We start from the raw sequence: 18,169 nt of genomic DNA, 5'->3' as shown, positions 1-18,169 counted from the left end.
ATAGCATGGGGGTCAGGCTGACGGCAAGAGAGCGGTATAGTAACATTATCCCTGTCTGTGTGGGCTACCTGATTAACACAGGAGGTTGGTGGACAGCATGGTGAAGTGATGTAGAGAGTTCTGCAAGGCAAGCCTGGACAGCTGACTGAGTAAATAGACACACCTCAGCAGGAACACTATAGGAAGTGTGTGTCTAAACCCACCTAACAGGGCGCATGCACACAGAAACAACCCACAGGAGAATTAAGTGGAGCATGTTCAACAAGGGAACATAACTTCAGCATGCCTCAACCAGCAACTAGCCAGCAGTGTGTTACTCTACTCTGGGTGGCCCCCTCTCCAGCACACACACCCTACCCTCCACACCCACCCCACTATCCATTTCCCCCAGTGTCATGGTTCAAATCCATCTCATGTAACTTGCGGTTAGATTATTGTTGTTCATCCCTTGTTATATCCTCACCACTGCACTGCTAGCTAACCGTTAACTGTTGATCGCATGTAACACATTTCAGCCACGTGTTCCTGTGGCGGACTGCAGGAGAGAGATGTTTTTATTCTTTCCATATCCTGCCATCAGTCAGCAGCTAGGGGCTTCCAAAAAAAAACAGACTCACTACTAGTCTGCCTGCCTCCCCCCGCTGCGCTAGTTGACTGCTTTTAGAAACCTGCTACTCTTGCATGGTTGGACAAACCGTGTGTGGTTCAAACCTGGGTGGGCAGTGTGTGAAGTGATCTCAGCCATAACCAGCAATCAAATGGATGATGAACATGATGTTTCAGTCTTGTCAAAATCTCCCTCTGGACAAGATGATCCCCTGAGGCGTTCCCTCTGGACAAGATGATCCCCTGAGGCGTTCCCTCTGGACAAGATGATCCCCTGAGGCGTTCCCTCTGGACAAGATGATCCCCTGAGGCGTTCCCTCTGGACAAGATGATCCCCTGAGGCGTTCCCTCTGGATTCCACTCCGTTGTACCTCTATGAATAACATCCTGTGTGAGAAACGCCGCCACCGCTCATTCCCTCCTAAAGGAGTCGCACGCTTCCCATCCAGAACATATATTATGACCACATTTTGGTCTTGAACAACTGTTTCATTGGCTGTTCGTGCACAAATTATTTCTCAAGGCAAGTCGAAGACTTCGGAGTCGAAGTCTACGCCCGTTCATCGGCCAAATTCATTCTTCAATGAAGCGTTTGTCATTCAACACTTTTTTCCCAAGTGAAGGTATTTCGAGGGAGTATGCGAGCACACTCGTTCGCGGCTAGGCGCCAGCCGAACCAAAGCATGCGGAAGCCTTAAGGGCCAAGCCAACAGGGGGCCGGAGGCCAGCCAGGATAGGAGGCATACCGCCCTGTCCTTGTGGAGTAACAGGGACTTTTCTAAAGGAAAGACCGACGGGGGCACCAAAGAGAAACATAATAGGGGTGTGGTATGTTACCACTTTACACCCCCCCCCCCCCCCCCGCCCAGGAGGAATGCATGCCAACAGTTAATGAACACATGCTTTTACACTGTCCTCCAAATCTTGCATGCAGCGCTTGCTGTCATTATCCCCATAGAGGGGCACAGAAGGGGATTGAGTGTGTGAGAGATTAATAAGTGTATCTATTAGTATGCGTTTCACTTTTCTATTATTGCTCAATTTTTCTTTCTCTCTGCATTGTTGGGAAGGGCCCGTAAGCATTTCACTGTTAGTCCACACCTGGTGTTTACGAAGCATGTGACGTATAAAATGTAGATTTGATCTGAACCCCCTGCCTCTGTCAGAGAGGCCTAAGCAGCAGCTAAGAGGATACAGACCAGGGGGATGGACTCACTCAACAGGGTAACAGCTGCTTCATTATGGACGGACATTGGTGCTTAAATAGAACCTTTTTGCATAAAAGGAGAGGCTGGAACCCAAACTTTATTAGATTGGAAAAGATGCCCATACTACTGACAGAGTTGGGCTACAGTTTCCCTTGTAGTAGGAAAAAGACCATGACAATGTGCCATTTCATCAAAACTCAGGTGAAGTTATTACTACAACATTACTGGACAATGGAACAAATGGGAGAGCCACGCACAAACAGAGTGCTCACCCATGCCAGCTCGATTGCTCTGCCTGTGCCCCAGAATGAGCGGAGCAGCAGCTGATTTTTTTGTTGCCAAATCACCAGAAAGATAAGCAGATACCAGCGTTGTACTGTGCATAATCCAGCCAGCGCAGCAGCTACTGCTGATTAACACACAGTTACAGAGAAACTCATGGAGTTCCAACTGAGCAGCTCGCTCTCTCACTGACAAGAATGAGATAATAAAAAAAACGGCAAGGTGCGCTCTTTCAAAACACCAGCAGATGTCAACAAAACCTGGCCCCAAAGACAACACAGACAGCCTCACAGATATCTCTTTACTACTGCCACAATACAGCAGCAGTTTGACAAGCTGAAAAATCACTAAATAGGCTGGTCTGAGTGAGAGTCTGCCACAAACACTACAAAGCACCATAACACACATCGTTGGGTTGATTTAATTGAACCTGACTATATTGACCAGCATACTGTGTGCGCACACACACACACACACACACACACGTTTTATTTCATGCAACTTTGCAGGAATGCCCAGTTCAGGCCCAGCAGATGGGGATGGGTTACAGGCCTCAGCTCACCTACACTCACACACGCCAGACAGCCTTCTCCCGGGAAAGTGACAGCTGGATGATAGGGATGTGACATTTGCCCGGGGAGGACTGGGTAATAGGACACATTTGCCAGGGGAGGACGGAGGAATAGGACACATTTGCCAGGTGAGGACTAGGACACGTTTGCCAGGGGAGGACTAGGACACATTTGCCAGGGGAGGACGGGGGAATAGGACACATTTGCCAGGGGAGGACGGGGGAATAGGACACATTTGCCAGGGGAGGACTAGGACACGTTTGCCAGGGGAGGACGGGGGAATAGGACACATTTGCCAGGGGAGGACGGGGGAATAGGACACATTTGCCAGGGGAGGACGGGGGAATAGGACACATTTGCCAGGGGAGGACGGGGGAATAGGACACATTTGCCAGGGGAGGACTAGGACACGTTTGCCAGGGGAGGACTAGGACACATTTGCCAGGGGAGGACGGGGAAATAGGACACATTTGCCTGGGGAGGACAGGGAATAGGACACGTTTGCCAGGGGAGGACGGAGGAATAGGACACGTTTGCCAGGGGAGGACGGAGGAATAGGACACGTTTGCCAGGGGAGGACGGAGGAATAGGACACGTTTGCCAGGGGAGTACGGAGGAATAGGACACGTTTGCCAGGGGAGGACGGAGGAATAGGACACGTTTGCCAGGGGAGGACGGAGGAATAGGACACATTTGCCAGGTGAGGACTAGGACACATTTGCCAGGGGAGGATGGAGAAATAGGACACATTTGCCAGGGGAGGATGGAGAAATAGGACACATTTGCCAGGGGAGGACTAGGACACATTTGCCAGGGGAGGACGGGGAAAAAGGACACATTTGCCAGGGGAGGACGGGGGAATAGGACACATTTGCCAGGGGAGGACGGGGGAATAGGACACATTTGCCAGGGGAGGACGGGGGAATAGGACACATTTGCCAGGGGAGGACGGGGGAATAGGACACATTTGCCTGGGGAGGATGGAGGAATATGATCAATATGATGCAAACAAGTGGTATTGGTCCAGCCAGGTCCTGCTGAACAGATACTCAGACAGATGGTGTTTTCCATTAAGACTTACCCCACAACAGTGGGTCACCAGTGTTTTACCTTAATGTTAATGTACACTCTAGTGTTAGTGTTTCCATCAGGAGTGAGACACTAAAAAATTACAAAAATACATTCAAACTGAAATAATATTTCAGTGTGTGAGCGTTTTTCCTTTAAGTTGACAGTTAACTACTTAACAATGGCTGAGAGCTGAAAAGTACCAGTGGCCTTGCTTCTGCCCCAAGTTAGAGCAGGTCCACCGGAGCCATGGCCCAGTGAGACACGGGTAAAACACTGGGGTAAAACCCTGGGGTAAAACACTCATTGGAAATGCGCCACGAGTGTCACATCTAATGCATAGAGACAAATACTTTGAGACACTGTGGCACTTAATCACAAAATCAGTGGGCAGCACATGATCAGCCCGACGAGTCCCTCTTCTACCCACATACCACTCCTATCACACAGTCTCATTCGGTTTCCTTGTACTGTAACTATCCTCACCATCTTTCTCTATGTGGATTTGGCATTCAACTAACAAGCAGGTCTGATTTCCTAGAAAACTATAAATGATTTATGTTTGAAGACAGTGAGACAACATGCAGTAGAGCCCTGGGAGAATGTCTTCATGTATGTTTACTAGTCCGCAAGCTATAAGAGTGTGTGTGTGTGTGTGGGCGCATTAAACTCAGTCCATCAACAGCTCCTTACTCACACAGCCCCATATGGAGGTCAAGGGTCATAAAGGCTTTGCACAGTGCGCACGCATACACACAGCACTGAGTGTTACTGTGTTTGAGCAAAGCGAGAGGTAGAATCGCTAATCTTGATCACATAATGAGTAGCTAGTTGGGCTTTCCCGAGTGGTGCAGCGGTCTAATGCAGTGCTGGAGGTGTCACTACTGACCCGGGTTCGATCCCAGGGTTAAGTGTGCGGGTGTTAAGGAGTGCAGTTTGGCGGGTCATGTTTCGGAGGAGGCAAGACTCGACCTTCACCTCTTCCGAGCCCGTTGGGGAGTTGCAGCGATGAGCGATGATCGATGATCCTAACTAGATCGCAATTGGATATCACGAAATTGGGGATACATAAAAAAAAAAAAAAAAAAATAATAATAATAATAATAATAATAATAATAATAAGTAGTTATTTGGGGTGCATTGCAAGGTGATTTGAAGTGATTCTTCACAGTCAGACTAAGATGTAAACACACGCTCTCTCACAGCTAACAAACACTGTCCCAGTCTGTCCCTATAGGCTACCACAAAGCCAGTGGAACTGACAAAGTCACTGAGATCACAATAGACCCAGATCAAAAAGAAACAAAGCAGGGCTTCCAGTGTAAAGGGAGACGGGAGCCAAACCTTAACGGGGTTCCACATACAGGACACACACGGCCATCTCCTGAGAACCAACCCAGTGGACATATCCGGCCAATCCAGCCCAGAACACCCTCTATTCATATTCACAGAGTAAAAGGACATGCATGACAAGGATACTGCTGACAGACAAAGGACTATTAGAGATATTCATTCATCAGGGTAGTGTTACTCCTGCCTATATAGACAGGTCTAAGGGCTCAGTGGTCTAGGAGTCACGGGATGGATAAGCCCTCTAATGGAGTGTCCAAGGCTAGCACAGAGGAGACCACTGGGGAGAGATGACGGCATTCCTTTGTCTTTTCAGCAGCTGAAGCCTACGCTTGAGAGACACCACCGGTTTCTAAGCCCATACGGAGGGAGAGAACGATGAGAGGGAACAATGGAGAACCACTGAACTGTGAACAGACCATAGCATTTCACTGATGGACAGACCAGATGCACACTACTCAGCACAATGTGTGTTTTGAATACATAGGACTCCTCTAGCGTCTAGCCTACACTATTGCTCAGCTGGCCGGCTACTAGGCCAGTCAAAGCAGTGGCGGTGTGTCAGAGTTGAACCATTAACCCTGACCGGGTTAACCTTGTCTCCATAGAGACCTTTTATCAAATCAGGACACAGACAACCGAGTCCCACCATAAGGAGGGACAATTCAACTTGGAATCTACAAAAAGTGTAAACACTGCTGCATCAATTACATATTGTAATGACCGTGAGAACACAAACACAACCCGAAAACACTGTTCAATTTGGTTGAAGAGACACTGATGTCCCCCCACCAAAGTCAACCATTTTTCGACTATAGAGCCAATTTATGGAGACAAAATTAGATCGCATAAAGACTCAGGGTTCTCTTTCTCAAGAGTGTGTTGGTGAGGTAGGGTCGAGGTTGGGTTTCATGACTCCAGCTGTAAGTATGCATCTCCTTTCAGGTGGAGTCCTCACTGGAATGCTTGAATCACTGGGTGGCTGTGACAAATGTTTCAAAACATGTTGGGAGGTTCAGGTGTTCGGTGACAGATTCCAGTGAATGGGCAGAGCAGAGTAGGACAGGTGTGTCGAGTTGTGTCATTTCATGGTGACACAAGGAATGTATTGTACTGTGACAAGTGACAGTCCCACAAACTACTGATGATGCCTCAGGACGTGACTCACCCTGAGAAAATGACTTTTTGTCTTTTCTTTTGAGCTCAGGACATGCTAATAAGGTAGTATTATCAGAAATTTCACAGCTTCTCCACATCCATTCTCTAAACACTTGTCATAATAATGAGTCATTCAAACCTAAAACTTCAGGCTAAAAACTGTACTGTAGAAGCTGTGTGTAAAATAGCTGCTGGTCAAGTGCTACAGTATAACCAGTAGTCCAACAACCATTAGATCACAATCAATCTTGTCAAGCAGAAACTGAATACAGCAGCCCGGAGTAGTGTTGAACCACAGATTCATACATTTCCAGCCAAACCGGCTATGTATCTAAATGCTTGTCAAATGACATTGACCGTAACCAAAGCAGGTAGGTTTTTGGAATGCACTGTATAGAAATCAGGTGCATCTCAACACGGCGCTAAGAGCCAGCTAGCTTCTGAGTATCATCCTACCTATCCCTGGCTAAACTCTGTCCTTTACGGCAAGGCCCAGAGCATTTGATGGGGTTGTAACCAGTGTTCATTTTGTTTAGTCATAGTAGGGCTGTGGCCGCCATGAAAATTGTCAGTCGGTGATTGTCAAGCAAATAACTGCTGGTCTCACGGTAATTGACCGTTAATTAATAAACACATTTAGCATCTCCTGGCTTCCACACATAGCCTACAAGCCACTGATGCAGACCTTTGGAACATCTACATTTAAAAAAAATCTAAATCAATCCATTTAATATAGCCTACACCATCACATTAAATCCATTATTCGTTTAAGGAAAGGTCTATAGAAGCATGATATGAAGAAATTTTTTATTTCAGAAGAACAGAATGCCATACGGCTGTGGGCTACACTAGTTCATTTAGCAGACAAGATTTGCTTAGAATTATGTGGCATTATTTTATACACTGCTCAAAAACATAAAGGGAACACTTAAACAACACAATGTAACTCCAAGTCAATCATACTTCTGTGAATTCAAACTGTCCACTTAGGAAGCAACACTGATTGACAATAAATTTCACATGCTGTTGTGCAAATGGAAGAGACAACAGGTGGAAATTATAGGCAATTAGCAAGACACCCCCAATAAAGGAGTGGTTCTGCAGGTGGTGACCACAGACCACTTCAGTTCCTATGCTTCCTGGCTGATGTTTTGGTCACTTTTGAATGCTGGCGGTGCTTTCACTCTAGTGGTAGCATGAGACGGAGTCTACAACCCACACAAGTGGCTCAGGTAGTGCAGCTCATCCAGGATGGCACATCAATGTGAGCTGTGGCAAGAAGGTTTGCTGTGTCTGTCAGCGTAGTGTCCAGAGCATGGAGGCGCCACCAGGAGACAGGCCAGTACAGGAGACGTGGAGGAGGCCGTAGGAGGGCAACAACCCAGCAGCAGGACCGCTACCTCCGCCTTTGTGCAAGGAGGAGCACTACCAGAGCCCTGCAAAATGACCTCCAGCAGGCCACAAATGTGCATGCGTCTGCTCAAACGGTCAGAACCAGACTCCCTGAGGGTCATATGAGGGCCCGATGTCCACAGGTGGGGGTTGTGCTTACAGCCCAACACCGTGCAGGATGTTTGGCATTTGCCAGAGAACACCAAGATTGGCAAATTCGCCACTGACGCCCTGTGCTCTTCACAGATGAAAGCAGGATCACACTGAGCACATGTGACAGAGTCTGGAGACGCCGTGGAGAATGTTCTGCTGCCTGCAACATCCTCCAGCATGACCAGTTTGGCAGTGGGTCAGTCATGGTGTGGGGTGGCATTTCTTTGGGGGGCCGCACAGCCCTCCATGTGCTCGCCAGAGGTAGCCTGACTGCCATTAGGTACCGTGATGAAATCCTCAGACCCCTTGTGAGACCGTATGCTGGTGCGGTTGGCCCTGGGTTCCTCCTAATGCAAGACATTGCTAGACCTCATGTGGCTGGAGTGTGTCAGCAGTTTCTGCAAGAGCAAGGCATTGATGCTATGGACTTGCCCGCCCGTTCCCCAGACCTGAATCCAATTGAGCACATTTGGGACATCATGTCTCGCTCCATCCAAAAACACCACACCACAGACTGTCCAGGAGTTGGCGGATGCTTTAGTCCAGGTCTGGGAGGAGATCCCTCAGGAGACCATCCGCCACCTTATCAGGAGCATGCCCAGGCGTTGTAGGGAGGTCATACAGGCACGTGGGGGCCACACACACTACTGAGCCTCATTTTGACTTGTTTTAAGGACATTACATCAAAGTTGGATCAGCCTGTAGTGTGGTTTTCCACTTTAATTTTGAGTGTGACTCCAAATCCAGACCTCCATGGGTTGATACAAATTATCAATGGAAATGAAATGTGTGATTTTGTGGTCAGCACATTCAACTATGTAAAGAAAAAAGTATTTAATAAGAACATTTTATTCATTCAGATCTAGGATGTGTTATTTTAGTGTTCCCTTTATTTTTTTGAGCAGTTTAGTATGAAGAATTACAACAGAACAACAGAACATAGCTGAATAAAATAGAAAGGATATTTTCTCCAGTCGATTTGAGGGAGTGTGTCGAGCGGTTAACAAAAGAAACAGGTCCTCCTATTATGCTTCATTTAGAGTTATTTATGACACTTTAGTTCTGATTTTTAATACATTCTAAGGCTGCATAATATGATCAATAACTTGAAATAAGTTGCATGAAAGACATGAGCTCTGCTTTGTTGTTTTTTTGCGTAGTTTGCACACACTTCATCAGTCTCTCATTTACAATTTGACAAGTACTTGATAATGCCTCGAATTTCCCGGTGGCATCCCCTTCATGTGGCCTTAATGCCCCTAAAAAAATCAATGCCTTTTGTAGCCAGTGGCCATTGTGCCCTTGGGCTGAATATAACAATGATCATTTCCATCTTCTGGCTGCGTGCTCCAAAGTACCTCTCCCTCACATGGCTCTCTTCGATAGCTCAATTCTTATTAGCTAATGCCCATCATGTGATCGGGTCGTTCTCACAGGCTGCAAGTGTAGACAGACACGTCAGGGACGCACCTGAATATTGAAGATGTTGAAGAAAAAAAGAACAACAAAAGTCCACATTTACTTTGTCAGACAAGATAAATAGGCCTAACAAACCTATGTCAATCTACTATCCCCCATAGTACAGTGGTCCGCAGTCGAACTATTCTATGCGAGAAATAAATATTCCAAGCATAGTCTGGGACAGTTGTGGGATGCGATAGATCCCAAATTAAATACAAAAGGTTGTATCAAAAAATGTTTTAAAAGCAATGAGGCTGATGCAACAGATCAGAATGTTTAGCTTAAAATATTGATAAACTATTAGGCAATTTCTTCACATTATAAGCGCAGGAATGTGCACACGGCAGTAGACTATGAGCTTGAATGCTCCAAAATGCAATCAATTAGCAGGAAAACACCATTCTCAAAAGTGACCGCAAATGCAACTATACATGTAATGCTTTTATTATAAAGGTGCATTTTTATGGTGAAAATTATCTTCCCCAAAGTTGAAACACACACATTGCGTATGTATGCCAGTTAGGCTCTACACCCCTCGTAAAGCAGATTGCACTTACTTTTAAAAGAAGTCATTTGGCCACTTTAGTTGTGATACAAACCTTATTAAAACATATAGGCCTATGGGGATAGTTACTTGAGGTGTGCGACTATGATTAGAAAGTCTCCAAAAAAGGCATGCGCTGTTTCTTGCCTTACTACACAAGCTGGGAATCATTCACAAGTGATAATGTATCATTCACAAGTGATAATGTATCATTCACAAGTGATAATGTATCATTCACAAGTGATAGGCTAATATTGTCACCCATCAGACTATTCTTGATTTAATCTCGTCTTTTCATATACACGTGTCAAATTAGTTTGGATTTAGAATAGACCACATCCTGCACCAGTCTCAAGAAAGGAGCAGGGGGGGGGGGGGGGGGGGGGGGGTAAATACATGTCATCTATGCATTTAAATAGCGAATGGAGGAAGCTTTTCCCATGGTTCATTTTAATGCCAGCCAGGTAGGCGATACTCCTGTTGTAAATATAAGCAATGTGCTTAATATTAAGAAAGTTGAGAAATAATTATAGTAGGCCTAGCCAATAGAAAGCAGATGGGGATCTTCCGCTTTCTAATAGATTCCATCAAAACCTTGCACGCAATTTCACAGTCTACAGAAATGTGGCGCAACATGACCTCATGGGCTTCCATGAAGTGTTTGATTCAATTTAATACATTTGCATTGATGTCAGAGTGATTAGAGAGACAATAGTGTGGAGTACCAGGCAGTTAGCAAGTTTGGTAGGCTAGTAATGACCATCAGCAGCATCAGAGCTTGAAGGAGCCCAATTACAGCGACTCAAACGGTCACGTGGAATTTGACTGCCGCCATGATTCGTGGCGGTAATACGGTCACCGTAACAGCCCTAAGTCAACGTCATTTTGACTAAAATATCATTAAGTCACATTTGAATAATGATTTAGTGCAGTTGTCAAAATGACAAACTGTGGGCCATTTTAGTCATCACATTTGTATTGCCTCATGAACCTATAGTCAACATAACATCACTGACTTCCATACATAGCCTTGTTCTACCAACATCTTTCTGCATAACATCCTATTCTCTTCCCAACCGCAGAAATATGACAAACATAAGAATTATCTTGCCATGTAAATTCAGCCTACATAGACATTGTACATTAAATACAGAACAGACACAAGTATTGACAAAGTAGAACGGTTTGTACTTCAGTCACACAATTGTTAACAGACGCCTCAGCCACATTGCTGTCCAAAAGTAGAACGGGAGCTAATGACCGTTTCGCCCAGTGATGTAGTCAAGTCACTAAACCTAGAGTCCGAATCAAGTCCCAAGTACCCTGTGCGCGAGTCCACGTCCGAGTCACGAGTCCATGGCTGAAGTCCGAGTCATCGAATTCTGGTCCAGGTGCTCAGGTCTGAGTCACTGGGTCCCCATGAACTAAAAATAAAGTTATTTACCCAGTCAGATAATGTATATTGTAGTGGCAAGAGACATTTTTAAATTAATTGTTTGCTATCCCTTTTCCTTTCTGTGCCACCAAATGTTTGCATATAAGCTATTGGTAATGTTACCAGGGCCACATTCAGTTGCAAGACAGTCTCAAACGTTGCAGATAGAAATCTATGAATAGCGCCAACATTATTCCTTAAAATATTTTGTTCTACCTGAACATTTCAAAAATGTTGCGTCTTGCTGAACTTGCCCCAGGTTGTTAGCCATAGCTAGCTAATGAAGTGAGATGACTGAACATGGTGTAGCCTGAACAAATGATTTACGGTCCGGTCCGCAAGTAGCCTCGCTTTAAAATGACCCATGATATGCTTTATCAATGTCAAATCCAGCCAACAAAATGCTCAATAGAAAGAACACAAATGTTGAACGGTAAGGGCTAGAACCAAGCGGTTTCTCTGAAGAAAAGAATAGACTTGGCTACAGGACCTGGCTATGCAATGCAGTGGAGAAAGTGGGAGAGTTGAGCAAGACTACATATTCAAAGACAGCCTACTTTTCTATACTCGAGGGAAAGAAACAAACATAGCTAAACTGTGGTTTTATCTTTAAAAACTCAATGCTGCTATTGTTTTTATTTCATAAAGCAGCTTCTGTTTCTTAACCAAGGGTAGTTAACTAGAGAATGTTTTGCAACTAAATGTGGCCCCTAAACTAGAAGGCTGGTGACTGGTTAGCTACGGGAAAGCAAGAGTTGCCTGCGCGATGTGCCTCATTGCTTGCTCCCCCGCAGCTCACCAGCTGATGTAGGCTGTACAAGTTCAGCGCATCCTTCCCACTGCTGTACAGAACTGCACTTCGCATCTGTACTGCTAATTTTAAATTGTGCTACTAATATTAAAATTGTGCTGATCACTGAAGAGCTCACAATCTTTTAAAAAATAAAATAAATGTCGATTCCACTTTGAAGTGGTTCGAACCAGGGTATCTGAAGTGACGCCCCTAGCACTGAGATGCAGTGCCTTAGACCGCTGCGTCACTCGGGAGCCCCGAGATTGTTTTAGTTTGTAAACTAAAACAATCCATGTTCAAGTAAAAAGATTAACATGGCAATAAATAACGCAGCTGCAGCCAGAGTCCCCGGTGCCGTCACATTCAGAAATAAAAACAAATGGTTTAGTATTTACTTTAAAAGCGCTGACGAAGGCCAAGAGAACAAGAAACACTTTTCAGTGAGAAAACAGAAATCTCCCCCCTCCAAAAAAAAGACTTCTGTTTTCAAAGATGTAACCTACGATGTAATACGCAGTCATTTTATTAAGGAGAACAAAAACTAGTTAGAAAATCAACTATTCTTTAAATGTCTAAATATCGCATTTATTACACTTTCCTTTTCCGCATAATCAAATGGCCCATTTAGAACGGAAGTCATGGGTATTCGGACATGGCCATTATTTTTGTTGACGAAATTGCCACTTGTAGTAACCCACTGCACTAGAGCTACAGAGCCACAGGAGAACCCTGTAAGTAGCTCAGAGGAGGGTCATAGGATTACAGCCTAGTGACGACAAGAGCTGGAATGTGGTTGCTTTTTCCCCCCAAGGGTTAGCTAGCTAACTACAATCTCAGTTGACAGCGTCCATAACAGTTGCATAAATACATTTGTAAAAGACTCACGCCATAAATACGCATGTTTCCCGTTATACATCAGACCTGCTGTAAAACTGCATGAGTGAACGAGCATTAAAACTCTGCCCGGGAAACTCAGTCACCTTATGGTGACAATCATGCCCTTTATTTGCTGTATAATTTGGAACTATTGGCATTAGGCCACAGCATGCAAAAGAAGGATCGTTGTTCAATATTTAGTTTATCAACAGATTGTGTTTATATGTCCTGCTTTTGTTTAGGCTCTAAGATTAAACAGGCAACGATGTCACGCTCCTCTCTCACAGCAATACTGTGACCTACCCTCCTCTCTCACAGCAATACTGTGACCTACCCTCCTCTCTCACAGCAATACTGTGACCTACCCTCCTCTCTCACAGCAATACTGTGACCTACCCTCCTCTCTCACAGCAATACTGTGACCTACCCTCCTCTCTCACAGCAATACTGTGACCTACCCTCCTCTCTCACAGCAATACTGTGACCTACCCTCCTCTCTCACAGCAATACTGTGACCTACCCTCCTCTCTCACAGCAATACTGTGACCTACCCTCCTCTCTCACAGCAATACTGTGACCTACCCTCCTCTCTCACAGCAATACTGTGACCTACCCTCCTCTCTCACAGCAATACTGTGACCTACCCTCCTCTCTCACAGCAATACTGTGACCTACCCTCCTCTCTCACAGCAATACTGTGACCTACCCATACTGTTAAATAGTTTACATAAGCTACGCGTTTAGTTACTGTATTAGCAGAATGTTTTCATCTTTAGCAGTCATTTATGCTGCACCTGGAAAAGGATGGTCCATTTCTAAAAGAGACAACAATGGCAAATTGTTGTGGACTTGTCCACTGAATGTTTGAATTCAACAATGTTTGTCATGGACTTTTCTCCCTAACTGAAATATGATGGACTGAACGCGAATTGTGAAACATTGCAGGGCAGGCAAATAAAAATGCAATTACACTAGAAGATTATTTGTATATCTAATTATAAGATTCCTATGTGTAATTGTTTGTTCTCTTCTCAGTAAACAGCAAATTGTTGCATTCTTGTTAATTATTATGGATGCTTTTCATAATTTCCCCCATTTGCACAAGATACTTACTTGCCAGCTTGCAATATAATATTGTAGCGACTCGCAGATGTGCGTAGGCATGGTCTAAAGTCTGCAGGGAGGTGAGCACATTCTCAAGTTAAGTTACATTTTTATAAATGCCAACTTGTGTTAAAACTGGCCCAAGGTTTATAAATTAGGCACCTTGCAATTTCAGAAACATGTCATACTCATTCAAGTAGCAGCAGGTGAAGATGGCTAAGGCCCATAAAAATTAAGTTCAACACTTAAGTTCAAACAGGTCAAGTTCAAACACCTAAAAAGTACAAAGACGTCCATTTTCAAGTTAAACTGTTTCTTACTTCAATGTGGAAAAGGGTTCAACGGTTTTATGCCCTCGACAAGACATCTCGAAGTTCAAAGGCATCTGCTTCCCTTTCAGGAGAAAGGTAGTTCCTGTAATTGTGCAAGACACAATATCCCTGGTCTGGGACTCCAGTACTGTCCAAGATCAACAGGAGGGAATATAACAGGTCTACAGCCCTAAGAATCACTTTGAGGACAATGCAACTTCCACTGAACTCGTCTCACTCACAGTGAGATCACTGGGGAATTTGTTTGGCAACTCAAGAAAATGTACACAATTTGACTGAAAGACGCCTGAAGTCAGCGGTTTTATGAAAAGCAGCCGTGGTCAATGCGTCTGAATCCTCCCTCCCTCCTTCTCCAGTGGTGCAAACTGTAGGGAAAGCATGACCTCAGAGAAGTGCAGAGCAGAACTGGGCAGGTAGCCAGCTGAGCCCCTTTACTGTGCAGCAGCCAGCAGGAGCCTCAGCCTTCACAACACAGACCAGCAGGCAGCAGGTCCCATGCAGCTATAAAGCAGCAAGACTCCGGGAGAGATGACACACACTAATAGACACACAATAGATTGGGATGAAACGATCACTGGGAGACCCAGAGAGGCTTTTGAGGCAGAGTTGAGGAGGAGTCTGGAGTGTGTGCCAACTGTCAAAACAGCACACCAAATTGTAAGAGGAGAGCAAGGGAGGAAGAGATCGATAGTAGGTTAGGGTTGGTTAGTAGAGAGTGATATGAAGAGAACGGGAGAGCGAAGTATGAACATCAATGCAGTGTCACTCTCCCTAAAGCTCAGCTAGAAAGCCTGCGAGGACAGGACAGGCACACAGCTCCTCTAGTTCAGCGGCGGCTTGTCTGTCCATGAGCTGGAACACCCACACTGCACCACTTTCAGTTCCCCATTCTTCCGCATCTCCTCTCCAGGTGTCATGGGGTGAGGTTGTCTGCTAAATGCCAAACGCTGACCTTAGAATCCAGTACAGCTGAGTAGAGAGGGGTTACCAAGAGACCCAGACACCATCAATCACACAGCTTCAAATAAAGCAGTGCAACCCAACACCAAAACCCAGCTCATTTGTCGTCACGTCTCAATACTTTTGTTTCGAATAACAGTTGCTACGAGAAGGGAGGCGTACATGCATACTTATTGAACTTGTATTGAGAAACTACGTGGTCAATTGGGGGCTATGTTATGGCTGATACGGTTTACAGTTGATAATTCCCCTAAATACTTACAGTACATGATGACTCAAACACAACGCAATACCAGTTCCTGTAATTATCCATCAGGGCTAATCGAAATCACTCAGCTGATGTGATACCCGTCCACTGAGGAACAAGAGGGGTGCCAAGTTGTCTCAGGGCACATATAATGAACTGGAAAAACATACCATTTGGCTGTGGAAGAGGAGAGAGACACTCAGGGAAAACATGTTATAATAAACAAAAGCATCAACTCAGAATGACTCCAGGCTAGTTTGTTTAGCTTTTTGTACATTTCTGATCCTGTTCAAAATGGCTCATCGTTTCCCCACGTAGAGTCATTTTTGTGTAACCGGTCATACTAATGGATCAATGATGCACTATACCACATCTTCCATTTTCAGATTAAGCCAAGCATATAGCCAAGTCCTACAGGACATTCCGTCTACAATATTAACAAACTAGTTATATGGAGTGTTAATGTTTTTTCCCCTCAAAATAAACTACTTCATAATCTCAAATAAACATTTAAGCCTCTCCATATCCTCTTATGCTCAAATAAAGGAGGAATCAAGTACCTCACATTACTTTGATCTTCTCACAGATCTGTCCATCCAAGACTTCAAAACGCCTTGTAAACAACATGCTGAGCAATGTTGCACCTGGGCCTACTAGTCACATATCTCCCGCTTCAATGAATGCAGCCAGCACACGCTACTGTACTATAGAAGTAACAAAGCTGGGCCTACGCAACACATACATTAATCCTGTAGGTCATTGATTTAAAGTGGCAGAAAACCACTTTCAGACAACCAGCTCACCCAAGGTGAGGTTCAATTGTTGTACTGATGGGGGTCTTATCAAAACTAACCGAGATGATAATATATTTTGAACATACTCTGCGGTGGGTGGAGTTACAGACATTGATAAAGAGAAAAGGGGGAATCCTAGCCTGTATGGTTGGTTCATAGTTAACGCACAATGGACTACGGTCTCCCATAAAGGAACCAGCCAGTCAAACTGAACAAGCTGCACGGCGCTGGGATTTCCCGCAAACATATTTGACATTCAAATGAAATGTAAAAGGAAAAAGTATAATCTACCAACGTTGTCCTCCGATTCAACAGTAAAGCTATTTGAAAGTAAAATGAAAGATGTTATGATCCTCAATAATAAAATATGAAAAGTGTAAAAAAAAAAAAAAAAAAATCTGTATTCAAGCTCTTCAGCAGTTCAAACCATACAAATAGATCCACAATTATAATGCTACTTTCACTTCCTGACAGGGAGGTTAACAAAATTCCAATTAGATAAGAGAAAGTTGAATTTCACAATTGTACTCTGAACAGAGCGGGATTACATGTCACGTTAGGAAGAGGACACAACCGCTGTTAAAGGACAATGGATATCATCCTTTCACAGAATCAAATATCGTTAAAATAGTTTTTAAATCTGAGTACTTCACCTCCAAAGTGTTATGAATTTCCCACCAGCCCAGCAATAAGATAAGTTATCGGTGAGCTGTCCTCATGTACGTCCGTCAAGTTTGTAGTGCAGTGGCGCACAAAACAGTCCTTCCCACTCCTTTCTCTGAGCACCACCTCTCCCACCTCCTGCCGCGGTTCATTAAAGGGCCAGTAACAATTTATAGAGTCAAAAAGGAATAGCTGTGTACACGTTTTGACTAATTACATCTTACTTGATAAATCAAGTTGGCTTCTTTTTCATTTGTGAAGTTTCACATTCAGTTTCTACAAGTCATCATCTTCATAATCACCATCATCATCATCATCATTATCATCACCATCATAGTGATCATATGAAAGGTGCAATATGCAGAAATCGATCTGCTATTTCCTGGTCACAAAAATTCTAAAAGTTCACCTAATTTCAGTTTATGTGACAAAACAAGAAGTCATTGTGTAGAGATTGTACCTCCTAAACCGCTGTGAAATATATTTTCCATAACAAAAAAGATTGTCTTTTCAGCTGTTTAAAGCTGGTGTAAAAATACAAAAATGATACTTAAGCACGGGAAGCATAGAAATAGTGCAAATAGAACAGATCTACCACTTCTTAGACTTGCTTTCAATGAGAATGACAGATATATAACTCACATTTCTATGTGAATTTGGTGGGTTTGCCTAAAAAGGTGCATATTGCAGCTTTAACACAGTATAAAACAGTAACTAAGAGAAATCAGGCGACAACAACACTTTGTCGTTTTTTAAATATTTTTTTTTATTTCGGCAATAATGTATTTTTGTCATCATCAGATGGTGCCTTCAAATTATTTTATTTTTCTCATCATAGTATCATGAAGAATATATTTCATCACACAGAATACATACTCAGTATATTACAATAAATCCTGGTAGATACTATAGGTTTCCCATTTGGAATGCACACTGTCATTCTGAAGGTCCCACAGTCAGCTCCACCACTGTGTCTAGTAACTAGTTGAAAGGGCTTTTCCAATGGCACAGTATGAGATCATGATAACATAAAGATATTCTGAGAGAATATTGATCATCTCTGGGAAGGCTTGATATCACCAAAGCTATTCCTGTTCTATTGTTCCATAACCTTCTGTCAAATCAATCAGCATCATTCGTTTAAATCAATCGTACGTGAATGATTTCAAAA

The 18,169-nt window shown here is 44.0% G+C and overlaps 1 protein-coding gene across 1 annotated transcript in view; it reads right to left on the bottom strand.

The window, feature by feature from the left end:
- The window catches only part of cdc42ep4b (CDC42 effector protein (Rho GTPase binding) 4b), a 28,487-nt gene extending 11,344 nt beyond the window's left edge, over nt 1–17,143 (bottom strand). The window contains exon 1 of the mRNA XM_020460972.2: nt 16,989–17,143. The gene's annotated coding sequence lies outside the window, so the exon portion shown is untranslated. The remainder of the gene's footprint in view (nt 1–16,988) is intronic.
- Nucleotides 17,144–18,169: the final 1,026 nt, after the last annotated feature.

This window comes from Oncorhynchus kisutch, linkage group LG25 (genome assembly GCF_002021735.2).
Source record: "Oncorhynchus kisutch isolate 150728-3 linkage group LG25, Okis_V2, whole genome shotgun sequence".
Taxonomy (NCBI): domain Eukaryota; kingdom Metazoa; phylum Chordata; class Actinopteri; order Salmoniformes; family Salmonidae; genus Oncorhynchus; species Oncorhynchus kisutch.
The sequence above is the reverse complement of the archived record's forward strand: the minus strand, read 5'-3'. Positions and strand labels throughout refer to the sequence as shown.